The 26,949-nt window shown below is 50.5% G+C and overlaps 1 protein-coding gene across 1 annotated transcript in view; it reads left to right on the top strand.

Annotated features, from left to right (window-relative positions):
- The first annotated feature begins 386 nt into the window (after positions 1-386).
- The window catches only part of PITPNM2 (phosphatidylinositol transfer protein membrane associated 2), a 120,031-nt gene continuing 93,468 nt past the window's right edge, over positions 387-26,949 (top strand). The window contains exon 1 of the mRNA XM_023516849.1: positions 387-489. The gene's annotated coding sequence lies outside the window, so the exon portion shown is untranslated. The remainder of the gene's footprint in view (positions 490-26,949) is intronic.

Below are 26,949 nucleotides of genomic sequence, written 5' to 3'. Positions count from 1 at the left end.
AATCCCAACATTATTCATGGATGAAAAACCTCAGGTTTGAGATGGAGAGCTGGGTGCAGGCTTCCAGTGTATACTGGGAATCTCAGCTCCAGTTCACTGTGCAGTTTTCCTGAGCAGAGGGGCACTGGGCAATGTTGAGGTACAATGGTTTTTGGGAATTTGCTCCCTGAATGCATCCTTGCCTGGGTTCTCTTGTAAATGGAGACTCCATCAGTGAAATGTCCCTTTTCAGCCTTCCTGGTCCATCAGGACTGTTGGTCTCTGGCATATGGGGTTCAGGAGGAGGCCTGGCTTTGCCCACCTCCCAGTCAGGTTGGCTGGAGTGATCAGAAGCCTGGGAATTTCACCTCCCAGACTCTTACCTCCCGTTCTACTTCTCCCTGCAGGATGCTAGCACATGTGTCCTGGACCCTGACAACCTTCTGTGGGCCTAGGGATTCATCCTCTACCTGTGGCAGGGACATCACTGGAGCTTCCTAAGACCAACAGGTAAGGACCATCCACCTGTGCAGTGGCACTTGTCTCCCAGAGTAGGGGAGGCTACAGGCCATCCTGGCCTTTGGAGTTTGGGGGTGCAGAAGCTTTGCTGCAGCTTCCTTCCCTTAAAAGCCTAAGTTTATCTGATTAACGTGGGGTAGCTTGTATTTATTGATTGTGCTTCTGCAAATATTGACTTCTCTTCACTAAATAGGAAAGACTGATGTTCTGACTCTGGTAGCTTTAGATTCCAAATACGATAAAATACTCCTTAGGCTGGCCCAAGAGGACCCCTCCTCCCCAAGCTGTTCTCCCTGGGGTGGATCTTTTCTCTTCTCTCCTGAGGCTCAGCCTGGCCATGCCCATCCCAGTACATGAAGCAGGACAGGCAGGAGTTTGACCGGCTACTCTCCAGCCTTGGCAGTGGGCAGAGGCTGTGCCCAAAGCCACGGTCAGTACATGTGTGTGTTTTTGAACACATCAGCATGTTCTTGAGTCTCAGACATAAGCCCTGGTCCTGGGACCTTCATTTTATGCTGAAGCCTGTGAAGTGATTGTCCCTTTTCCTTTCCTAACTTCCCATGAGCCCTTCTCCCTGGATACTCATCGGCTTGTTTGAACTTTGGAGAGTAAAGGACTGATGTTCCTTTACATCTAGCACAGCCAGGGGAAGGATGCTGGTGGGGCTTGGTAGGGGGGAGGTTAATCTCTCTAGCTCCTGCTGTGTAAGTTGTACCATCTCTGCCAAGTCCACCAGAACCCTGCACAGCACCTGTTAGGATCCCATTTTACATGAGAAAACTGAGGCTTAGAGATGGCAGGTGGCAGGCTCAGGTTCACACAGCTAGGCAGTGGTGGGACTGGGATTGGACCCCAGGTCTAGGCTTAAAGCATAGGGCATGGTTTTCCAAGTTCAGCCCATCATTCACAGGGCCCTTCATTTGGCCCAGGTTCAGCTTTTACTTGCTGTCTGGCCCCAGATGTGTCCCCTCCATTCTCTGGGCTTCTCTACCCTCTCTTGGGAGACAGGGCATGACCTCTTGGGTTGCCTCTGGCTCTGTGGTGTTCTGTGGCTCCAGGCTGGCACCATGGGCTATTTTTCTCTCTAATTGCTCATTCTTTTCAGTTGCCATGAAAATGCCTCCAAGTGCTGAGAGTGCTGCGTTACATTTTTTGGTTTTATGTGTTGTTTTAATTCACTTTGTAAGATGTCCTGGCTGCTGGGACTGGGCGTGGGGGAGTGCTCACTTGAAGCCTCATCAGAGGTCACTTGGGTTCTGTAATGTCAGAGCCCTGTGGTTGTCATCGTCCTGTTTCCAGTGGATTTAGCTGCCAATTCAGCCAGGGGCCCAGGGAGAGATTTTCGGGCCCACATGGCCTCAGCTCTGGTACTGGCTGCCATTGCTCTGAGGGACCCTACCCCAGCATGGCCTTGGCTTCCTGTTTCCTTTCATATGGGAAGGAGGTTCTTCTCCTTCTCGACAACTACATTCCTGAGGGTGGATTTGCAAAGATGATGGCCTTGGAGCCTACCTCTCCTGAAGATCCTCACTTAGGCCCCAGATGTCTTCAGTCATTGCTCTGCTTCACACACTCACCCAGCAAATATTTATTGAGTATTTAGTATGTGCCAGGGACTCTGCCAAGTGTCAGGGGTGCAGCTGTGAACAAAACAGACAGGAGTCTCTGCGCATACCCAGCTTTCATCCTGGTACCCTCTGTGCTTTGCCTGTGCTGTCCCAGTGTCCTGGAGTTCCCTCTCTCCACCTCCAACTGTCAGGTTCCTATTTCTCTTCCAGCCCTTTTTCAAACACCTTCTTTTCTCTAAAGCCCCTTCTAAGCCCTGGATCCTCCAACACTGTCCTTCTCTTCCTCCCCCTGTGTTGTCACAGCACACTGCATACTGCTTGGACCTCTCATAGAATTCTTGGCACCATTTGCCCTGAAGTATTTGGGTAGGTGTCTGTGTCTGCCATCTGCCTGGGAACCCTTTAATGTGGGAGAATTGTCATTGGACTCCCCATTCTTACCCCCAGATCCAGGATCAGAGAGCTCGTACCACCTACCTAAGGCCTTTCCCACTCACCTGCATTTCCTGAAAACCAGCTGGAAAATGTCAGGCCCCAAGTGGAAACAGTCCGAGTCGCCCCCGCTGCATGCCTCTGAGCTCCCCTTGGGAATTTGTGGCCAAGATGGGCACAGAGACCACTGAGCCCTGGGGTAGTGAGTTGAGAGTCATGGGTGGAGGGAGGCAGCCCTCCCCAGGGGCAGCTGAGAACTTGAACTCTCCTTCTCTCTTCTCTGCAGGGGGCTGAGGAAGGAAAGGGCTCAAGGACTAGGGTTTATTTTTTGTTTCTTGATTCAAAGGAACCTGAGCCCTTCCTTCCAGAAGGTGGGAGGTGGCGGGGTTGTGTTTGCCAGCACAGCCTGGCCATCAACTGCAGAAGGTCTGCCTCAAAGAGAGGGTCCCAGCTGGGGAGAGTATGTGCCCCCAGGCCCCCAGAGTTGAAGACATTTGCCATTTTGAGCGAGCGAGCAGAGCTTCTAGCTTTGGCATTAACCTCAGTATCCCTGGGCCGGGAGGGTCCTAGGCTAGTGGGTGGCTTCCTTCCGGACTCCTTGGGGACACACTAAGGGAGGGGCGCTTCCTGCCTTTGTCTCTGTGACAGGCCCCACAAGGTCACTGTCTCCTGAGGAGGAAGAAAGCTGATGATTCGGGCAGGGCCTTCAACCACAGCAGTAACCGACATATACTTTCCAGGGCGCGTCCCCAGCAGTCCCCACCATGTCCCCTCCCCCACCTTCAGTTGGCCCCTTGTTTGCAGCCTGGACCCAGGTGGCAAAGGGCTTCCCTCCTTCACCTGCAGCAGCAGAAACCTGCCCCCACCCTCTGTACCCCCTACTCCTCAGCCCCCCCCCACCCCCCCCATTATGCTGGGAAAGTTCTGTGGGGTTTAGGGCTGTGCTAAGTCACTTGTTAGGAGGCCAGGAGTAGAAGGAGGGGGATAAACAACCTCATGCTGTGAAGTGAAGATGCTCCTTGAGATTCCCAAGGGCCAGGAGTTTGTTCTGAGCCCCTTTGCTGTCCCCATGGTGCTTAGGTTCGTTTGATCACACATGGGCTGGCAGGGCAGCCTGGTCCTCCGTCCCCATCCTGACTTACACACACCCCCAGCGCTACTCGGGACTCTCCCTTCCTTACATACCCTTCCCTCACATGTGCCCACAGGGGTCAGCTCTTTTTGGTCTCCCTCCTCTTCCTGTTTCCTGGAGGTTTGAGGCCCAATCTGGAATTTGCCCTGCATGTTTAGGGAAAGCACGTCTTCCCCCAAATGGACTTTATTTTCAGCTAGGTGGGAGAAGCTGCATTTATTTGTCTGGGTGTGTCTCTGGGTGCTGGTCTTGTCCACTGGAGCTTCACACAGGCCACCCCCCTTCAGAAGGTAAGATGAGGGTATAGGGCTAGGAGGGATTTGGGCTGGGTATGCTGTCAGCTCAGCCTGGCATTCCAAGTTGGGTTCCCCTCTGGAGCTCTGCTTGCAGGTTCTCAGCAATGCTCATCCTTTGGCCACCTTCCTTCTCCCATCTCCTCCCCTTTTTGCCCCTCCTTGGCTTGGATAAAGAACCACTGCTCCAGGGGCGGCCCCTGTGGCTTAGTGAGTAGGGCACCAGCCCCATATACTGAGGGTGGCAGGTTTGAACCTGGCCCTGGCTAAACTGCAACAAAAATAGCCGGGCACTTTGGTGGGTGCCTATAGTCCCAGCTACTTGGGAGGCTAAGGCAAGAGAATTGCCTACACCCCAGAGCTAGAGGTTTCTGGGAGCTGTGATGCCATAGCACTCTACCCAGGACAACAAAGTCTCTAAAAAACTCTGGTTTTGAAACTCTGTCTCTAAAAAAAAAAAAAAAAAAAAGAACCACTGCTCCAGTGCTTTTCTGTTTGTCCTCATGACATATGTCCAGTTAAACAGAGGAGCCACACAATGACCTCATCTTCCTGAAAGGAGGCACCCAGAATGTTGGCTTATATCCCAACTTCCCACCTCCTAGTACCCAGGGGCAGTCAGCAGTAGCTTGCTGGACCTTTGTCTCCTAGGTCTCTTCCTTGCTTTGTTCCTTCATGCACTTCCTGCCTAGAATAATCACATTTAGTCCTGGAGGCGGTGTCCAGAGGTTAGAATTCTCAGAGGGATTCCTGAGACGATGCTGTTCAAGCAGGAGGGTTGTATAGCTTGAGACTCTCCATTTTAGCGGCAGGATCAATCCAGAGTGCATCCAAACTTACTTGTGTGATACGTATTTAGAGAGGACCTACTATTCCAGGAGGTGAGTATGAAGATGTGATAAAACATCAAGAAATTCTGGCCCTGTAGGGGCTTATATTCTAATGTAGGGTATATGCTCAACAGAAAAATAGGCAGTAAAACATGAGAATGTGTCAGGTGCTGATCAAAGCCACATAAAGCAGGGGAAGGGGAGGCCTCCCAAGATGGGGACATGTAGGCAGAGGCCTGAAGGAGGCAAGGGAGCAAGTCAGGAAGTTATCTTGGGGAGGAACATCCAGGCAGGGAGGCAGCCTGTGCAAAGGCCCTGAGGCCTTCAAGAAATGGAGTGAGGGAATGAATGGAAGAGGAGGAGGAAAGAGGAAAGAACATGTTGAGGGCCTTAATGGAGCAGGGCCTCATGGGCTGTATCAGGGCCTTGACCCTGACTCTGGCTATCATGAAGTTACTGTAGTTTGAACAATGGAGAGCTAGGATACTACTTGTGCACTGAAGGGAGGATTTCTGGCTGCTATGTTGAGAAAAGTCCAGATGGGGTGAAGGGAGGAGACAAGGAGACCGTGGGGAAAGGTGGTAGGTGGAGGGGGCAGTGAGGGTATTGGGCCCCAGGTATGTTCTTTAGAGACTAAAGGAGTTGCTGAGGAATTGAGTAAACCTTGCTTAGAAGAATGTTCTTGTGGACTTGGAGAGACCCAAGAAACAATCTGGTCCAATCTTTTTATGTAACCCACAGGGAAGATGAAGCCCAATGGAGAAAGTCACTTGTCCAAAGTCACATGGAGAGCTGGGGAGCGGAAGAGCCAAGATTTGAGCTTTTGGAATGCAAGTTCAGGTGTTTTTGCAACTGAACTGAGGCATAGGTCTAGGCAGGAGACTTGCAGAAGGTTGAGGACTGAGGGAAAAAGGCCTGGCCACAGGACCCTGTAGCTGTAAGGTCCCAGCAGCACCAACAGTAGTCAGGGTGGTAGACAGGAGCTCAAAGCTCTGCCAGCTGAGAATGCTTGGCACTCTGGGTCTTTAGCAGCCATCTCTGGGCCAGCATTTTGACCTGAGTTGCAGTCTTGATGATGTCTGAGGCCTTGAGAAGATTGGAGTTAAGTCTCCCGTACATCATTCAATTGCCTCTTACTGAGCTTCTACTGAGTGCCAGGCCCAAGGCAATTGAAGTTCCAGCCGTCCAGAAGCTAACAGTTCAGGAGAGATGGACAAGTAGACCATGGAGGCACCTGTGGTTGTGGGTCACAGGCTTGTGCTTGAGACCCATGACTGGACCTGGCTAAAGCCAGAGGCAATTTTCTCTAAGGATAACACTAAAATAGCCTGCACAGTCACCAGACACCCCAGTGGAAGCCTCATGTCCAGACTAAGGGGGTCTGTTTCAATGTACGATTCATTCAGTCTCTTATGATAGAAGGGGCAAGAAAGGCTGTGGGCCTCACTGCCCTCCAGTTGCGTCATTGAGGACAGCCTTCCCTTAAGCCATGAGGACAAGGCTGTGCATTTAGCTTGACCATGATCCCTGGGATTACCTCAGTGACTTTCCCTGTGCTTCTTCATGAAAGAGAATGTGGACTGGTATTTTTTTTTTTTATCAGTTTGAGAATCTGCTCCAGTGATAAACTTTAAGGTCTCCTGTGGCATCCCTAGCTTGGCCTGGGAAGATTCGGGTATCATCTTCAGACTCCTCAGCATGAGGGCTGCCTGGGAGGGGAGGGCAGAGAAAGATCTTGCTTTTGCTCTTTCAGGAGAAGTCAAACCTATAGGCCAAAGTAGGGGGAAATCCAGTTTGATTTTTCCTTTAGCCTTTTAACTCCATCTGTGCTCGTCAGAGTAAATACATTGTTGAGGAATGACAACTTGGAAATTGCTCCCATTGATTGATGTGCAGGCTGCCTCCAGAAACCATTCTCAACTGCCCTTTGCTCTAGCGAGTGCCTTGTTGATGACAGGTGATTGCAGGACACAGTTAAGGACGTGGCACGCAGAGGTGGAGCAGCAGGGCCAAGCTGCCTACGGCAGAGGTGAGGTGTGACGTCAGCTGGCTCCCTGTTGGGTGAGCCCCTTGCAGAGGAGGATAGAAGAGGTTGGGGGGCAGTAAGAAAACTAAAGACAAGCTCCCTTCCCTCAGCAAAATCAGTCCAGCCTCTTGCTTCTGCTGGGGGCTGCAGCGTTAGATTCTCACGTGTGTTGGGGAGGAACTTGTAGCATTCTTGCAGTGATTCTCAGGGGTAGAACTATGCTCTGGGACAACTGAGATTGGGGGCCAAGTCTAGGTTGTGCCCCTAAATGGCTGTGGACCACACACTGGATCTTTCCAGGGGGTAGATTCCCAGAAAGGAGGAGCAACTGTAGGTGGAGCAATCACTTGACTAGCATGAATTAAGCACCTTCTATGTGCTGGAGGTAAAAATAAATAAGGGTTGTGTTTAGAGGGCTTGGGAAGGAGACTCCATCCTCCCTAGAGAACATTCTCCCTCTTGTTCCTGAAATTTTACTGTCAGCCCCTTATTCCTTTCCGTGGAGCATTGCCCTCTTTCTAGTTTTCATTCAGATGATAAATACTCTTGGGAAATATATCACATTCACTCCTTGATACTTTATTGTGGATAAATTATTAATGGAACCAAGAAGCAGGACAAATTGACAAGGGAGAGATGGCAAGGGTGGGGGACCAGGGTATAGTGGCATCTTAGAAGGAAGGACCTTCTCCTGTATCACAGACTGGTCCAGGGCCAACCCATGCTATATCCCACTGCAAGAGGCCATCTGAGGTCACAAGGGCGTGTTCTCAAGCCATTCAAACATCTCCTAAAGATAGCCTGGATTTGGAAAGGGTTTGACAAAAGGAAAAAAAACAAATGAGAAAACTAGTGCAGGGTGCCTGGCACAGTGTCGGAGACTTAATAGGTGCTCAGTAAAGAATGTTTCTTTCAGCTCAGCATCTGTAGCTTAGTGGTTAGGGTGCCGGCCACATATACCCAGGCTGGTGGATTTGAACATGGCCTGGGCCTGCTAAACAACATTGACAACTACAAAAAAAAAAAAAAATAGTCAGGTGTTGTGGGGGGGCACCTGTCGTCTCAGCTACTTGGGAAGCTAAGGCAAGAGAATCACTTAAGCCCAAGAGTTTGAGGTTACTGTAGGCTGTGACGCTATGGCACTCTACCAAAGGTGGCATAGTAAGACTGTTTCACAAAAAAAAAAAACACAACACCAACAACAACCAAACAATGTTTCTTTCCTGGGCTGGGTGTGGTGGTTCACGCCTGTAATCCCAGCACTTGGGAGGCCAAGGTGGGTGGATTACTTGAGCTCACAGGTTTGAGACCAGCCTGAGCAAGAGCAAGACTCCATCTCTAAAAATAGCCGGGTGGCTCGGCATCTGTGGCTCAAGTGGCTAAGGCGCCAGCCACATACACCTAAGGTGGTGGGTTCGAATCCAGCCTGGGCCTGCCAAAACAACAATGATGGCTGCAACCAAAAAATAGCCAGGCATTGTGGTGGGTGCCTGTGGTCCCAGCTACTTGGGAGGCTGAGGCAGGAGACTCGCTTGAGCCCAGGAGTTGAAGGTTGCTGTGAGCTGTAATGCCACGGCACTCTACCCAGGGGGACAGCTTGAGGCTCTGTCTCAAAAATAAAATAAAATAAAATAAAAAAATAAAGATAAAAATAGCCGGGTGTTGCGGACACCTGTAGTCCCAGCTACTTGGGAGGCTGAGGCAAGAGAATTGCTTGAGCCCAAGAGTTTGATGTTGCTGTGAGCTATGATGCAACAGCACTCTACTGAGGGTAACAAAGTGAGTCTCTGTCTCAAAAAAAAAAGAAGGTTCCTTTCCTAAAACAAATAGGTGTTGGCTGTGGCTACATGGGCTTGTGGCTGCGTGGGGAGGGTGGCTGGTACTTGGTTAGAGGAGCTCTCTGATAGATGTCAGCTTGGGGTGTGTGGGGGGCATAGGGCATGTTAAGCAAATGGCTCTCTGTGAAGTCAGCAAAGGCTTCCTGAATTAGGGACTGTGGAGTTACAGAAGCACAGCACACAGGAGGATGTTTGAGGCTGTACCTGCCCTGGAGTCTGCCCCAGCCTCTGTCTTCTCTCATAAGGAAGAAGGATGGCTAATGTCCTTTCAGGACATTTCCGATAAATGGAGTCATAAAGCACATGGTCTTTTGTTTCTGGCTTCTTGGACTCAGCTCATGTTTTCTGAGTTCATCATGTTGGAGCTTGTTGTCAGAGCTTCCCACTGTATGGCTAGACCACATTTTGTTTAATGGATAATTCCGCCTCTTGGCCATTGTGAATAATGATGCTCTGAACATTTGTTTACACGTTTTTATGTTTCATTTCTCTTGTGCATATACCTGAGAGTGGAATTGCTGGGTCACATGGTAACTCTGTGTTCGACATTTTGTGGCACTGACAGACTGTTTTTCCAAAGTATCATTTTACATTGTTTTTATAACCATCTGTGAGGAGAATTGTATGGTGTGGTGGTTAATGCAGGCTCCAGAATCAGATGGCTTCATGTGCCTCAGTCTCCTGATCTGTAAAATGGGGACAGTGTTAGTTTACACTGCATGTAGTTGTGAGGATTACAGGAGTGACTTGTCTGAGGGAACCTTGGTGAGGCTGTGTACCTGTCTCATGTGCCCATTACTTCCCCCAGGCTATGGGTGCCAGGTGCACTGGGTGCTCTGTCAGTGTTGTCTTCAGTGGACGCAGAGTTGGTCTCTCAGGCACTGCCTTTTTCAGTGCTATCTAGTCTGCTGATTGCCCCTGGGAAAAGGCCTTTTGGGCGGTCAGTGCCATGCACACCTGCAAGTCTTTTTCTGCACCTGGATGGGCCGCCAGAAGGTAGTGGTGGCTGTGCGATCTGAGAGGGTAGGAGTGGAACTTAAACAGCTCTAGCTTGGAGAGGCATCTAAACCCTGGCACACGAGGGCATGGGGACCCAAGTGTTCTGAATCAGGAGGGTTTGGCTCATTAAGAAACAGCTATGATATTGGGGAGGCAAACCCCACCCTTGGCAGTGGGCTCAGTTTTCCACACCTAGCTTTTGCTCTGTGATCTGCCACTTGGAAGAGGACATTGTCCTAGCCTGGAGCCCGGGAAATGGGTGCTCAGTAGCCCTGGAGCTGTAGGGCCTCGCCCACCCTCTGGCACAGAGGTAAGCCTGCCCCTCTCCACTGTCCATAGAGAAGCAGCCACTTGTCCCATGGACAGAGTCCTGGCAGAGCAGCAGCTTCCCAGCCTGGCAGCTCTGGGCATTCCCTGAGGAGCACGGTGAGGCAGAGTCAGAGAACACCCAGATCTGCCTCCTGCTATCCTCACCACAGGGAGTCTAGTGTGAGGTTTCATTCTTTAAAAAGAATTTTTTTTTTTTTTTTGGCAAAAATGACAGCTGTGGGTGAGTGTGAAGGAGGGAATCAGTTCGCTCTCTCATCTGTCAGATGTAACTGTGCCAGGCAGTGGGATCCAGTGAGGGAAAAAAAACTTGCTCCTGGGCGCAGGGGACAGAGACAGATTAGATTAGATGTGTAGAGTATGGATAGAGGGAGACACAGAGTGCACTGGAGCAGAAAGCAGGCAGCAGCTGACTCCTTGATGGGGAAGATTTCATAGATGGGGGCATTTCAGCTGGGCTTTGAAGGCTGCAGAGGAGTTTACCAGGAGAAATGGGGGAAAGGCAGAGGGACCACATGAGCCAGTGCCTTTGGTATTTAAAATGCATCATGTGTTGGAAGAGTGTTGAGAAGACCCAGGTTGCTGAAGTGTGGGGTTAAAGGCTAGTGTGATGGGGATGGGGCTAGGATCTCAAGAGCAGAGCCTTAGAGCCTATGGGGTTTGAGGAACTCACTCTGCATCCTTGTGGCTGCCTCTGTGGCATCTGTGTGCTTGCTCTCAATAGGGGCATATGTTTCTGATCCTAGACTGCCCCCTCTTGTGATGCAGCCTCTTCTCTGGCTGATGGCCCTGACTCCCTCCACCCTACCTAGACCTCTGTATCCTGGTCCTGACCCACTTCTGGTGCCCTCGCCCTGCTTCTACCAGCCTTGACCCATCTCAGGCCTTGGTAGGACCTCAAGCCCTGTTCCCCTAAAAGCATCTCTCAGAGCTATGGACCACTGCTCCCCAGAGAGGCCAGGAAGAACCCCCACTTATGGGGGGCCTGCAGAGGACCAGGTACTCTTCTTGGAACTCCTGACCCAGACACCAGTCTCCCCACTTTGTGGATGAAGAGGTTCAGTGTCTTGAAGGTTGACCCTGTGGCTTGCATACCACAGTTGGTGATGGAGCTGGGGTTTGAAGTGTGATTTGTCTCCACTCCGTGGGCAGAACTTTTCAGTCACTTCCTTTCCCTCTGCTAGGTCCTTGGCATATTTGTCAGCTGGACTCTTGCAGGTGGATGCTGGAGCCATGGAGGGGGAGCAGCAGAGCTCACTGATGCTCCTAGCTGCCCCCTTCCTCCCTGGCCAGCCAACTTGTCTGTGTGACTTCCTTCCCACCTGGAGGTGGGAATTGGCCAGGTCCATGGGAAGCAGACCCACTGTTCTACCATCCAGGTGCAAGGGCAAGGCCGGAGGGTGTCTCCCTGCAGCTGGGGTGCCGTTGGGTGCAACCTGACTTTTGCAAGCCTGCACCTGCTTCCTTTGGCTCTCTTTCTCTTTCTCCGGACAGTCTGCTCTAATTAGCACACTGACGTCAGTAATCTCTGTCACCTTTGGTCTCCCCATGGCCTGGCAGATGCGATGCATTATTCTGGACGTGTCCCCTGCATCACTACAGAGGGCCAAGACCAGCCAGGAGAGAGGGATTATGTTGTTCCCATCTGGCTACAGCTGCCTCCCGGCCCTGTCCAGCTGTTGTCCGTGACCCACGGCCAAGTGGCAGATGCAGGGGCGAGGCCAGCCTGGGAGCCTGGGACCTGCCTGTCATCTTCACGTGAATGTCTTCAAGGCTATTTCTGGCCTTGCCATTATCCCAACGGCTTTGGGTGATAAATATAGCCATGGATTGAAAAGCCCCAGTGGCAGGCAGGCAGGCAGCGCGGGAGAGCGTGCGGACGGGGTGCTCAGCTATAAATAAGTCTGCTAGAACACCTCCCCAGCCATGCCGCTGTGCCCAGCCTGCATGTGTGCCTTCAGAAAGACACACTCCCTCCCTGACTCCCCACCACAGTGCACCTGTGGGGTCCAGAGAAGGGAAGGGAGGGTCTACCAAAGAGAGGGAAGGAGGATGCTAGTTGCCGCACAGAACGGCGGGAGCTGGAAGTCTTTCCTCTAGTTCTCTGCTGGGTGGCCTCACAGGAGTGCTGGAGACAGCCTTGTGCAGAGACACGTGTTGCAGTAAGAACAGTGGCCCCAGTCTAGCCTCCTTCAGTGCCCCCAGTGTCCTTAGGCCTTTATCCTGCTGTATGGGACCAGGGAGACAGGTGCTAGGCCTGCTGGAGAGTTCTGAGGCCTAGCCTGCCTTCCTGCTGGGTGGTTCTGGCCTCATGAGCCTCCTCCCAGTGTCTTTTTCTGCCTCTGCTCTGACTGGATCCATCGTCTTGACGAGAGCACAGCTTTGTTTATCTTCTGGTGACCCTCATTTAGGCTGGGCAGGAGTTCAGGTGCTCCCACCCTGTGGCTGGCTCCTTCCCCAGTCCTCTGCCCCTTTCTCACACCTCCCTCCATCTTTCTTCTTTCTGCATATCCTTCTGCGTTCTTTCCTGCTTCTTCGCCCCTCCCTCGTCTTCCCACCGCCTCTTCCTAGCTAGAAGCAAATTCCCGGGGCTGGTGCTGGGTGAGGAACAGAACGCATGCCCAACAGGGACTTGTCGTGGAAAAGGATTGAAGTCGGTAAGCTGGCAAGAGTCCCGGGAACTCACCGTGAATAAAATATTGTTGCTGTGTGGTCACCAATCATGGGAAGTAGCTTCCCACGAGCCCGTTCCCCTTCTGCAGCCTCATTTACCGAGGGCTGGGAGCTGGGGCGTGCAAGCAGAGCACACATTAACATCGAGGAAGTGAACAGGCATGCTTGGCGACTGCAGGTGGGGAGTGCGCTGTTGTATGGGAGCATCTGGGTGCCTTGGAGGAGGGGTCTGTGCCATTCTCCACATATTCCTGGTGCTTTAGGGCTTTGGGAGGCAAACTTCAAGGCCACTTTAGCCCCTTTAGTGGGCTGTACCTGTATTAATCCATCATGAACCCTGAGTTGGGGTTCTAGCTTCCATTCTCAAGGAGTTGTCTGGCCACTGAACCACAGGCAGTGCTGATACTTGAGATAATGCCAAGCCCTGTGGGAGCAGGGTAACGGGCTAGGAGCTCACAGAGGAGGCCTCGGGGTGCTGATGCTTGAGAAAGACTTCTTGAATGCCAAGTTTATGCAACAAAGGAAATGGGGCTAGGGGTGAGCAAAGGTAGGCCTTCCTGGTGGGGGAATAGTCTGCAAAGGAGGAGACCTACAGGCTCCTGTGTATGAAGCTAGTTGGGACTGAGCTTCAGGAAAGACTGAAGGGGCCTTGTGTGGTGGCTAAGAGTTTAGATGTCATCTTGAAATCTGAGGGGGGCACCAAGGGGCCTTATTCAGAGGAGCGATGATGCTGATGTGTGCATTAGGAGAAGTTTCATCTCTCTTTATGTGGGTGACAGGTCTGAGGCGCGGGGAGGAGGGGCCAACCTGGTGGCAACATCACGACATCTTGCTTTGTTGAGTACCTGAAAGATTTTTTTTTTCTTTTAACAGAGCCTTTAAAATCGGGTTGTATACATGTGGGTGCATGCCCAAGAAGTGATTGTTTCTAAAGATGGCAGCACTGAGCAGCTGTCAGCAGGGGCTGCCAAGCAGGGCCTGTGCCAAATCGGTTCCGATTTGTTCGGCTCTTCTCATCGTCAGAGGGGGTGACTTTTGTCCAGCAAGCTTGGCCACTGCCAGTAGCCTGGGTCTGGGACAGAGATAAATGACTCCCCCGGGAACTGGCCCATGCCCTAGGTCTCCCTCACCAAACTCTGCACCCTGAATTAGCCTGCTGAGTGGGGACAGCAGGGTAGGACTCCAAGATCCTCCACCAGCCACCCTGATGCTATGCTGTATGTGCCAGTGTCCTGAAAAAGTGACCTAAGGAAACATGTTGTGTGAGGGGAAGATAAACAAGCTTCTTTGAGTGAACCATTGAGCCTGGGAGTTAACATGGTCATGTAAACATTTTCCTGGGTTTGTGGCTCTGTGGGTGTGTATTGACAAATAGAGTGAAGAAAGAGGAGACTGTGTGGCCACGATCTTGCCTTGGAAGAAGGCATGAGGGTTGTTCAGAACTGTGAGTCAGATGTAGGGTCAGAGCCTGCAGGTCACTGAGTCTGAGGCCTTCATTTCTCTGATGGGGACCTGCCCTTCCCTGCCCTTGGCCCTATCTGGAAGCTGCCTTTGGGAGGTTGAGGTTGAATGCGGGAACCGACCACTGTCTGGGCCTTTGACTTATCTACAGAAGGAAGACAGTGATTTATAGTCTTGTTGGGGAGGGGAAGACTTTCTCCAATTATCAGTTTTCCAGATTCCTAGCTTTATGGCCTGAGTTGGAGGCAGCTGTTTGGATAATGTCCCCAGAGGACTCAGCTACTTTCCAGGGGCAGAGAGATAACAGAATTGTCAGTGTGGCTGGTGGCTGAGCCTAGCCGGATGCATCAGAAAGCAAGCCTTAGAGGGGAACTGAGGCTCATAGGCCTCTCCTGGCTCAGCCCTTGGGTAAGGACATGGGACCTTTCTGGGGTCAGCCAGGGTTGCCTCCCCAGAAGTCTCCTTGGTACTCTGTGAGTGCCTAGTTTGGCCTCTTGGTGCCCAAGGTCCCCCTGTATATTTGAGCTTCCTTTTCCTGACCAGGCAGACCTGTCAGCCCACGTTGCCCCTTAAATCTGCAGCCAGCCCTCCACTAATGAGGCTCCGGAAAGACAATGACATCTGAAATGAGTTGCTGGTTTGGTTGGCCAAGCCAGCAGCACCACAAGATAAAGCTTGTGATTCTGTTTTTGTATCCTGGGCATTGCCCCTGTGGTGAGGGGCTGATCCCAAGAATACATTTGGCAATGCCTCTTCCCAGGGGTTCTGACAGCATCCAGCTAGCTCCACCAGGCCTCCTGACTCTGTACCTGTCTAGAAACCCCAGATTCCTCACTGCTGACCCTGGCTGGCCTTGTCATTATCTGACCACTGTTGCTGGTAGGTGGTGAGCAGGGGGCTGGTCCAGGATATAGCTAGGACTTGACAAGGAACGGTAACTGTGTTTCACACATCTCTGCTCTAGGCACTATTATTGTTTTCTGGGCATAAGAGACATTAGCCATTCCCAACTGGGACCTCCCTGTTCACTCCAAAACCAACTGGATGTTTTCCTGCTTCCTATCTCAGGGTCAGAGGGTTTAAAGACATGGAATAGGCTAGACACAGAGGCTCATACCTATAACCCCAGCACTTTGGGAGGTGGGAGGTGGGCTCATACCTATAACCCCAGCACTTTGGGAGGTGGGCTCATACCTATAACCCCAGCACTTTGGGAGCACTTTGAGACGAGGAGTTCCAAGACCATCCTGAGCAACTTAGCTATGTGTCCCTAGATAGATATATGGATAGACAGACAGACAGATGTGGAATGGCAGTCTCTGCCTGGGCCACAGCCTGTCTTCTGGGCTTCTGGCTCCATCTATGTAGTTCATGGGGAGCTGTGTCTTCCTCTTGTGCTGCCTCCCAGGACTGGCTTCATGGGGGAGAATAGGAGTGTGAGTGTGGCAGGAGGGGTGGGCAACTCCACTGTAGAGTCCACTGAGATGCTGTTTACAGACCATACATTTCACCCACTTAAAGTGTACAATTCAGTGGTTTTTTGTATGTCCTCAAAGTTGTATAGCCTCACCACAGTTAATTTTAGAACATTTAGAACATTTGATTACCCTAAAAAGGAACCCATAGCTGTTACTCTCCATTTCTCCCCAAACCCCCAGCCCCCAGCAACTATACATCCACTTCCTGGCTCTATGGGTTTGCCTACTGTGGACATTTCCTATAAATGGAAGCACACGCTACGTGGCCTTTTGCATCTGGCTCATTCCCTCAGCATCATGTTTTCAAGCTCATTCATGTTGTAGCATGCAACAGAACTCCATTCCTTTTTATGGCTGAATCACCTTCCATTGTGTGCATGAGACTATATCTTGTTCATCCACTAAACCTTGATGACAAATGCATTTTTAAAGGGCGAGTTTTACCTCTCAAATAGAATTACTCTTTCTGAACCCCAGGCAGGTGAGGAGAGGGCCTAGCAAAGTCAAGGAGGCTCTATGGGAGGTCTAGAGGTTGGAGGGAGCCATGTTTGTCCTGAGGCCCTGCTTTGAGGATGAGATCCAAGCCTCAAGGAAGCCTGCAGGCAGATCCCAAAACCCAAGATTAGATATTAGAGCCAGCCTGAAGGGTCATAGACCAGGGCCAGGGGGAGGGCTGTAAGCATTTGTTTAATCCTGCTCTAAGTGTCTTATCTTTTCACATAATGACTGGTCACCCTGTTTGTATGGGCAGTGCTTTCTGGAGAATAGAGTCCTTTTATGAAAACGAACTACACCTTCAGCTTTCTGCAGGACCAACATGGTCCTTAGGCTGCAACAGGGGTGGCATGAAAGATTCTGCAGCCACCCAGTGAGAGCCTGGCCCACCCAGCCCAGGGTATAGGTACAAGACACGCTAAGGGGTGGGGGGATTTCTTTACAGGTCCATTTAACTCCAGGGATCCTTTAAGGTTAAAAACAAAACTAGTGGCAAGGAAGCGCGGAGGAGCAGCGCACCGTGTACCGTTGGTTCTGTCCCTAGGTTGTACACACCATCCCATTCGCTCTAGGATCAGCCCTGTGGGGCAGGTGAGAAATGAGGATGCAGGTGCAGGGAGAGCTTGGGCCATGTAGGGGATTAGTGGCTCTAACTCTGCGAGGCTGAGGCCCAGAGAGGAAGTGGAAACTTCAGGCTGGTAGAGCGCAGGCCCAGCAGCCAGGCTTCTGTGGGCTCTGGGTGATGGCAAATCACCCATGTCACTGCCTTTTTCCCATGCAAATCACCCTCATGTCACTGCCTTTTCAAAATTATCAGCAGAGCTGGTCCTAGTGCTTGTTTTTGTATGGATACTTCTCCACACTTGAGCCTCTGGGAGATGGATTTGTCACTGAGGGTATAGATGGTGGAACTGACTTCTGTCTCTACTGCCCACCCACCAGGACCCGGCCCCAGGCATGTGTAGGGGGAATATCACTAGCATGGAGAACTATCCAGCCCTATATAGAGAAATTAGATTTATGGACTCCCTGTCTGTGGTGGTGAGAATGAAGTGGGGGAAATTGATAAGCCTTGGTTTTCCTGTGAGATTAGGCTGCTCTGGCAGTTGGTGGGACCCATGCTTTTCTCACCTGTGTCTTCTGCCTCTGAGTGGCTGTAAATTGCGCACCCCATGGGGTGGCACCTGCAGCCACAGATCATTTAGGCGTCTCACACAGGAGGCCTCCTAATAAAGTGGCGGCAGGATGGTGATCCTGCTGGGAAGTCAGGCACCTCTGGCGGGGGCCAGGTGGCAGAAGCAGAAGAGGAGAAACACTCCTTGCTGATTCTGTAAAGTCACTGGCAACCGGTGGCCAGGCCCCAGCAGCAAGGGGGTGACAATGTGAGTGGCCTAGCCCTGTGCCGCTTCTTCCAAACCACCTTTCTCCTGGATACCTTCAACTACATCCTCACAGTTTGTTCTCTCTGCCCTGAGGAAGCTGAACAGATGACAGTCTCCAGCCAGCATGGCCTGCAGGATGCAGGAACCTAGGTCTGTAAAATGAAGATGAAGTGCCTTCCTTTGAGGGTAGTCTTGGGGATGATAAGAGCACCACAGTGTGGCCGAGCAGCCTCCAGGGTGGCTCTACCCTCCCACACCTGGTGGTCACAAATGTGCCTGTGCAATCTGCTTCCTACTGGATGGTGCTGACCTGCATATTCCATAGGGTGTTAGAAGGAACAGAGTGTGACTTCTAAGGCCCAGTTATAGAAGATAGTGTGGTTTCTGCTGTCCTTTCTTTTGGATCACTTGCTCTGGGAGATAGCTACCGTCTTGAGAGGACACTCAAGCAGCTTTTCAGAAAGGTCTTGAAATGTGGTAAGGAACTGAGATCTGGAACAGATCTCTTGCCCACAACCAGCACTAACTTATCAGTCACATGAATGTCTTGACCCAGACTCACCTCTTTCAGCCCCAGCCAAACCATCAGATGACCACAGCCCCAGTCAATGTCTTTACTATGACCCCATGAGGGACTGGGCCAAAGTCACCTAGCCAAGCCATTCCCAGCTTTCTAATCCACAGAAACAGCATGAATTATTAAGTGTCTACTGTTTTAAGCCACTAATTTTTTTTGTGGTGTATAATTTGTTACACAGCAGTAGATAACTCATACAGAACTCTGCTGCTCTCTGGAGCCATCTTTGCTTATGGGGCAGAGCTCACCGTCTTTCCATTGTCTGTAAAATATGCCACTTTGTTGGCTCTGACTCATACTTGCAGGTCTCAATGGCTCACAGCAAGGCCTTTTCATAGAGAATGGTGGTTTGTCACATTCAGAACCCAGAAGGTCTCATCTGCTTTTCCTGCTCCATGGAACTGTCAGTGTTTGGCCTGAGTTGGAAGGCTGGGTGGAGATTGAAGGAGGAAGATGAGAAAGACTGAGTCTATTCTTGGAGCAGTGGCCAATCCAGGGGTTTCTCAGTCTTTGTTCTTGTGAGTGGTTATTGCTAGGGATGAAGTGGGGATGCTCTAGATCTTTTTGAGGATGAGAGGAAAAGTTCTGTTCTCTCTTTCTCCAGCTTTGTTCATCTCCTTTCCTTGGCCCAACCTCTTCGACCACCTGGTTTTCTTTTTTCTCACTGATGGGATCCATCCCTCACTTGTAGGAAGAATATCTAAGTAGCTGCACAAATGAGAAGTAAACCACTAGATAAATGATATATTTTAGAGGCCTGAGTCACCCAGAGCCCTTCCTATCAGCTTCATGGGAGGGGGAGGTGATTTCTGGTTGCTGCCACTTCTTTACTCATATTAGGAAACCCTAAGTTTGGGGAAAAGTCCAATGCCCTCTAGCTCACCCTGTTGCCTCATCTCAGGGCCTGAGAGTTTTAGAATGGGCTCAGAACCATGCAGCCCAGGTGCCTGGGTTTGCATGCCCACAAGAACGCTTCTCTTAAGTATATGTACAGCTTCTCTTGGCTTTTTGTATGCCTTGTTCCTTCCCTCAATCACTTTTTTAATATCTGCTATGGTTTCAGGCACTGGGGATACAAAAAGGAATTAAAGATCGTTCCTTCCCTTTATTATTAATCAGCAGGAGATGCAAACAAGTAAGTGCAATGGCAGCTCACATTTATGGAGAGCTCACTGTCTGCTTTAATGACCAGGATGGTGAGTGGAATCCAGTAAGAGGGACAGATGGGTCAGACCACAGAGGCAAGGTGGAGAGGGCAATTCTGGAGGAGACATTTGTACAAAAGAGGCATAGCACATGGTCCACTGGGGCAGTCCAAGGTGTTGCTGCCATGGCTTCATGCCCAATCTTACTTTAGGGCTTGCTTACTCTCCCCCCCTTCCAATAAAGAGTGACCTTTCCTTCTGAACTTCTTGAATTTTGCCAGCATCACCTGTAAGACTGTTTGGGCTTGGGGATATTGGAGGGGGGGGGTGTACAGAAAATCCTTGATTACCATTTTAATTTATTTTATGCTCATGCATTTAAGCTCTCCCTTCCCTTCCGTCCTTCCTTTTCTCCCTTCCCTTCCCTTCCCTTCTGAGTCTCAAGCTGTTGCCCTGGGTAGAGTATCGTGACGTTATAGCTCACAGCAACCTCAGACTCCTGAGCTTAAGTGATTCTTTTGCCTCAGCCTCCCAAGTAGCTGGGACTCCAGGTGCCCACCACAATGCCCAGGTATTTTTTTTTTTTGCTGTTGTTCCAGTTGTCATTGTTGTTTTAGCTGGCCCGGGCTGGATTCGAACCACCAGCCTCAGTGTATGTGGCCGGCACCCTACCCACTGAGCTACAGGGGGCGCTTCTCTATTTCTTCTTTTACCAGTTCTCAGAAGTCTTCTTGTCACTCCCTACTGCCTTCCCACTTGGAGTCACTACCTTCCAGCAACCCATCCTTCCTGGCTGCTAAAAGCCGTCAACAAAGTTCATGAACACCATTCATGGGGCAGGTATTGTTCTGAACACAGAGGATTCATCAGTGAACCAAACTAAATTCCTTCCTAAAATACACTCTTTGAAGGTGCTAAGTGCCAGGAAGAAAAGTAAGCAAGGGAAGGGAATAGAGAGAGGGAGAGAGAGAGTCAGGGGTGGTGAGTCAGGATGGTCAGAAAGGACCTCTTCTCTGTAGAAACCTAAATAAATTTAAGAAACAAGTCATATAATATCTGGGAAAGACAGAACACAAGTGCAAAGGCCTTGAGGTTGAAGTATACTCAGCAGACTTGAGGCAAGTGAGGAGGCTGGTGTGGCCAGAACAGAATAAGAGAGAAAAAGTGGTGGGAAATGATGCAGAGAACATCTGGGGCTCAAACTTGGAGGACTTACAGGTCATGGTAAAGACTTTGGACTTAATCCTAAGTGCAAAGGGATTCATTGGAGGGTTTGAGGTAGAGGAGTGATGTAATTTGATTTGCATTTACATTTTAACATGCCACTATGGCCACCTCATGTACGCTAGAGTAGAAAGAAGGGAGACCAGTTAGAAACTCTGTATTGTATAATAGTAGCCTGAGAGTTATTAATTAAGAAGTTTGTAGGTATTTTTTAGAAAGTTATGTAAAGGAAGTGCATTGTCTTTTTTTTTGGAAAGTACATTATCTCAGAGAATGAGTTGAAAGCACAGAGTTGCACATGGACCCCACCTCCACCAGTGTGCAAGGCCTCCATGTCCAGTCTTTAGAAGAGTTTGAGCCTCTAGGGGTCCAATGGGTCTCTTGGGGGCGGAGGCTGGGACAGGCCTCCTAAGCCAGAATGTGGAGCTATTCCCTCCCTTCAGCACCCTAGCCCTGGTTCTGAAGGAGTTAATTACACTCTTGGGTGCAAACTAAAGCAGATGGGCTGAGAAGAACTAAGGAGTAAGGTCTTGGGCCTGACCTTGGAGACCCTTGAGGACAACTAGGTGGGTCCAGGCATTCTGTGGACTTCCCTGAGGGACTTACTCTGAGACTTTTCCCATAGGCCTCTGAAGGCTCATGTGGTCCAGATGTCAGAGCTGATTGCTGCTCTCTGTGCCTACTACCACACTTTCTCGAGCCTCCCTCTGGAACATTGGTGACTAGCTTAGGCCTGGGGCCAAATGACCAGATTTTCTGAATGGGTCTTCACCACCTCCTGGCTCTGTGTCCTTGGGCCAAGTCACTAACCTCTCAGTGGTTCGGTCTCTTCATAGGCAAAATGGAGGTTAAACCAGTTAATTTATATGCTGCTAGCAGTAGTTGTTGTGGTCTGGCCCCACTCTACCAACCTTGAGGGGTTAGTGCTGTGTGTCCATTAAGAACCATTTATCCTGGCTCAGCGCCTATAGCTCAACCGGCTAAGGCGCCAGCCACGTACACCTAAGGTGGCGGGTTCGAATCCCCAGCCCAGACCTGCCAAACAACAATGATGGCTGCAACCAAAAAATAGCCGGGCGTTGTGGCGGGCGCCTGTGGTCCCAGCTACTTGGGAGGCGGAGGCAGGAGACTCGCTTGAGCCCAGGAGTTGGAGGTTGCTGTGAGCTGTAATGCCACGGCACTCTGCCCAGGGGGACAGCTTGAGGCTCTGTCTCAAAAAAAAAAAAAAAGAACCATTTATCCTTACCATTTACTGACAGTTGACCCTGTCTCAGCCGTATGCTAAACATTTTATATGCATCATCTCACCTAGTCCTCAAAAAAGCCCATGAGACAAATAACTATCTTTGTCCCCATTTTGTAGTTGTAGAAGAGAAAACCAAGGCATAAAGGGATGCAGCCACTTGCCAAGGCCCTCTATCTGGTGAATGATGGATCCAGGACCTGACAGCTTCCCACGAGCTGCTTCTTTCCAGCCAGGGAGAACATGAAGGTGGTGACTTGTCATGGGCTGCCTGTTCTCACTCATGGCCACTCTACTTGGACTCAGCGATTGTCCCTGCATTTTTCTGAGTATAGATGCTCAGAGAGGACCTCTCTGCCAAAACCTAAGTGAATGTAGGGAGCACTTTACATAGTATCCAGCGAAATGCATTCCAGGGAGAGGGCACAGCACATGCAAAGGCCAAGAGGCACCTTCCAAGGAGGACATCCTTGGACCTTCTCATCCTCCATCTGCCTTTGGCATGTGGTAGGCCACAAGGGAGTTGGAATCCTGGTGTAGTAATGCTGGCTAAATGGGAGCCTTTTGCCAAAGGTCCCTGGTGCTTCTACTTAGCCAGAGAGGACCTGTGAGCTCCTGGCTAGTGGCAGGTTGCAGAGCATCCTGCCACCATTCCTACAGAGCCTTTGGCCACTCCTGTGTAATCAAATAGCATTTTGGAGAGTGAACTTTTTTCCTGGTATGTATATATTTTTTTTGTGGTAAAATATATATAACATAAAATTGACCATGTTAAACTATTTTTTTTTCTTTCTTTTTTTTTTTTTTTTGCAGTTTTTGGCTGGGTTTGAACCCTCCACCTCCAACATATGGGGCCAGCGCCCTACTCCTCTGAGCCACAGGCACTGCCAATGTTAAACTATTTTTAAGCATATAGTTCTTTGGCATTAAATTTATAATGTATATAACCATCACCCTATCCATTTCCAGAACTTTTCTGTCATTGCAAACAGAAACTCTGTACTCATTAAATACCAACTCCCCAACTCCTCTCCTTATCCCTTGGTATCCTCTGTCATACTTGTCATCTCTGTGGATTTGCCTATTCTGAACATTTCAGAGGAACGATGTCATATGATAATGTAGCCCTTTGTGTCTGGCTTCTTCCATTTAGCATCATGTTTTCAAAGTTTGTCCATGTTGTTGGAGGGGGACTTTTTAGAAGCAGACAAGGTGTTAGGACAGTGTGTTGACCCTGTACCAGGTGCTGCAAAGGAACAAAAGAGGAAGAGAAGCCAAGGTCCAGCCCAGGAGCCCCCATCTGGCCATGGATGGCACTAACTCATACCATCCCTACTCCTGGTTTCTCCTGTTTGCATTTGTCTAGATGGGCTCACCTTGAAAGCAAGGGCCCCATTCCTTGTGTGGTACTCTGTGGTACATGCCACAATGCTAAATTTACTTTGGGCCCCTTACATCTCTCAGCCTCATCCTTCTCATCTGTGAAATGGACCTCATGCTCTATCATAAGTTGTCTTTGAAAAAAAAAGAGTTGTCTTTGGCTGGATGAGTCTGGCTCCCAAAGCCAGCTTGGAGCTGCCCCTTTTGTGGCTGGGGGCAGGGAGGGGAAGTGCAGTGTGGTGCTTCTTAGACTATAACTTTTTAATTTATTAAAAATTAATCCAGGGGGCAGTGCCTGTGGCTCAGTGGATAGGGTGTCAGCCTCATATACCAAGGTGGCCAGCCAAATGGCAATAAAAAAATAGCCGGGTGCTGTGACGGGCACTTATAGTCCCAGCTACTCAGGAGGCTGAGGCAAGAGAATCTCCTAAGCCCAGGAGTTGGAGGTTGTTGTGAGCTGTGTGACGCCATGGCACTCTACTGAGGGCGATAAAGTGAGACTCTGTCTCTACAAAAAAAAAAAAAAATTAATCCAGGGACTTTGATAGATAGGGCCTTAAGAGGAGCTGGCATGTCACATGATCACTGAAAGCATAGGGCTGGTAATCCATTTAAGAAAACATTTTCTTCTTCTTTTTAATTTAATGGAGGAAATCATTAGCTGGGAAATTGGTAGAACTGATTTATTCCTGTTTTGGGGAGGGGGAATGGAAGAGCAAATCTGTCCTAATTGCCGCTTGTTCTAGAAATATGTCAGCAAGATATTCCCATTAGCTGGGCCTGGCATGAGTGGAAGCAGTGGATCTTACCCTTCACCCCATATTCCAGGAGTGGAAAGGGGGCTCTTTTTGGACCCAGGTAGGCAGCTATGATGTCAGTAGTGGCTGATCTTCAAAGTCCCAGCAAGCCTGTTGTGGTTCCCTGGTGCTCAAGTTTACCATGAGCCTGAGCACGAGGCAGGATTCTGGCTCTGACTGGGGGTGGGTGGGTCCCAGAGAACTCTTGTTCCAGCCCTCATTCCCAGGGAATTGGGACCAGGACCCCCATCTGGGAAAAAGGACTACGTGCCTCTGGGGCTTCATCTAGTTCCAAGGGGAGGCAACCGGGTTCACCCTAAAAATAACTGAAGATGTAGACAGCTTCAGCATGCAAATGTTTTTCATATCTGTGGGCCAGATAATTTAAAGGTACAGCTGTTTTCCACTGTCCCAATCTGTTTGTTTATCCTGGAGCAGGGAGGAGGCCTGGGGTGTCCTGGGCCCTTTGGGGGTTACCAGCACCTCTGGTTGAGGGTCTGTCTAGGTACCCAGCTGCCCTTTCCTTGGGCACCACCTCCCCAGGGGCTCACTGGCAGGGCATGAGTCATCTATGACTCTCAGCGACCCCTCCATCCGCCCAAGGATCCCTGTCACAGGGCAGGCCTGGCCAGAATGCAGCTACCCCTTCAGGCTTGCGGAGGTGGGTTCTGCCTGACTTCACTAAGTTCATCCAGCAAGGGAAAATGGGTAAGGGCATCCTCAGAGGGAGGTATAAATTGCCAGGCAGGATGTGGACAAGGTAACCACAAGGTTAGGAACCTAGCTCCCAGCAGCCGCCATACTCCCAAGCCTTTCAAATGCCCACCCAGCTTGCTGCCCTGTTGGGTGCTGTTCTCGGGCCCCACTGGCAGAATTCAGGTGCTCCAGGTCCTTCCTGTCCTGTCTCTTCCTGGTGTTTGCTATCCTGGGAGTCTCCAAGGCATATTGTCACCTCTCTGTTGAGGACTCTTATCTGCTCCTCTAATAATCCTCCCATAGACAAGTCACATGGAGAAGCCTCAAAGCAGTGAGCCATCTGGGAGGAGCCACCACAGACTAGGGCTCCTGCCATACTGAGTATAGTGGCCCATGGTGCTTCCCAGGGATGGCAGGCCTGGGGTTGGCTCAGAAGTTTGTCCACTGTGGCAGGTAGGAGAGGTAGATATAACTTTGGACCAGGCGTAGATCCTTGAGGTACCAACCTCTGTAAAGTATTTGTATCCCTCCACTCATTCATGCATTCAGAAATTTCATTCAGTGCTTGCTCTGGGTGAGGATACAGTAGTGAATACAACCAACCAAAATCCCTGCCCTCACAGAGCCTCCATTCTAGTGGGAGAGACAAGACAGTTTGAAAAAAGAACACTCAACTGGGTGTGGTGCCAGGTGCCTGTAGTCCCAACTACTTAGGGAGGCTGAAGCCCGAGGATTACTTGAGCCCAGGAGTTCAATGCTACAGTGAGCTGTGGTCATGCTACTGCACTCCAACCTGGGCAACAGCATGATACCCTGTCTCTACAAAAAAAAATTTTTAATGTGACAATATGGATGAATCTATAAGACATGCTAAGTGAATGGAGCCAGACAGAGAAGAAGAAATACTGTATGGTATGATTTCACTCACTGTGATGATACTGCGAGGTCTAAGGAGTAGTCAGATTTACAGAGACAGAAAGCAGGATGGTAGGTGCCAGGGGACTGGGGAGTTAGTGTTTAGTGGGGATAGGGTTTTGGTTTGAGAGGGTAAATAATTCCTGGAGATGGATGGTGGTGATGTTGCACCGCAGTGTACTTAATGTCCTGGAACTGTACACTAAAAAGCAGTTAAGATGGTAAATTTTATATTGTGTATATTTTACCCCAATTTAAAAAATATGAAAGAAAAAAGAATAAAGAAAAGGAGCATGTGCGATAATGATCAATGCACTGAAGAAAATCAGGGTGAAGAGCTGGAGCCAGGTGTGAAGTTAGGCCTTTAGTGAGCAGGGCCCAGGTAATAGGGGGTAGCAGGGCAGAGCCTTCAGAGCCTCCCTGAGTTGGGGAGGTGGCCACTCAGGGCTTTGAGCTGCAGCAGGAGGTGTCCATAGGTTTGGGGAGGGTCCTTCTGGCCAGGCTGTTGCGGAGGGTGGGGAAGCAGGGAGCCAGGAGAAGGCTTTGCGGTGTGGGGGCTTGTGCCTGCATGACCAGTGCCTGTTTGTGGACTCAGTGCCTTGGTAGTTAGGATGCTTTACTTTGTGGTGGTATTTTCATGTTTTGCATTATTCTGGAATCTCCACTACCTCTCACTTCAGTATCACTTTCCCAGTGTGGGTGGGTTTGGATGGGTCAGGGCAAGAGAGAGGGTGTCTGGCTCAGGGTTCAGACCCTGCTTTGGAGCCACACAGCTCCCGAGGAGCACATAGCCTTTTCCCTGGAGGCCTCAGGAGGGTGCATAGTGCCAAACTGGGCCTGCTCAGAGGGTCAGCTCTCAGGAGGCTTCACATGCAGCTACACAGAAGTCACTCTCCTTTCTGAGTCTGGATTTCTGTATCTGCAGAGTGGGAAGGCTGGGCTGCATTCTAGAGGGGATTGCTGACCAGACCCTCTCTGCTGGAGGAGCCTGTGACAGCAGCTTTGTTTCTATGGGATGGTCTCCTGGAGTACCTGGCTTCATGCCACAGCCTAGCATCAGGGACCCTCTGCATATCCCCTCAGGGGGGCTCTGCTACCACATCAGGGAAGGGGGAGGGTCTCTTTCAGTCCTGCAGCCCTGCCCAGACATTCCAGGGATGACCTCAGGAGTTGCTGGGGGAAACGGCAGGAGGGGGGGTTCTAGAACAGGGTAGAGAGGAGAGGCCCGTGGTTCACAGACCCATGTCATTATGGAGGGCATGGAGCCCTGTTGGCTCCTGTTGGCATCGGTTTTGTTCCCCGAGAGCCCAACCACCCACCCTCTGTCCTTCTAGAGGGGTCCTTGGGAACCAGGCTGCAGACGGAAGCCTGCCCCACCACCCAGACACCGTGGGGTGAGTAGAAGAGGGAAGGTGAAAGGAAGGAGACCTAGGAGGTAGACCTGGGCCTCCACCACGTGTTGTTCCACACTGGCGATCTCATTAGTCCTTATGGCCACTCTGTCCAGGGTGGTCACCACTAGCCCTGTGTGACTATTTAA

This window comes from Otolemur garnettii, unplaced genomic scaffold (assembly GCF_000181295.1).
Source record: "Otolemur garnettii isolate 467f Iridium unplaced genomic scaffold, OtoGar3 scaffold00099, whole genome shotgun sequence".
Taxonomy (NCBI): domain Eukaryota; kingdom Metazoa; phylum Chordata; class Mammalia; order Primates; family Galagidae; genus Otolemur; species Otolemur garnettii.
The sequence above is the reverse complement of the archived record's forward strand: the minus strand, read 5'-3'. Positions and strand labels throughout refer to the sequence as shown.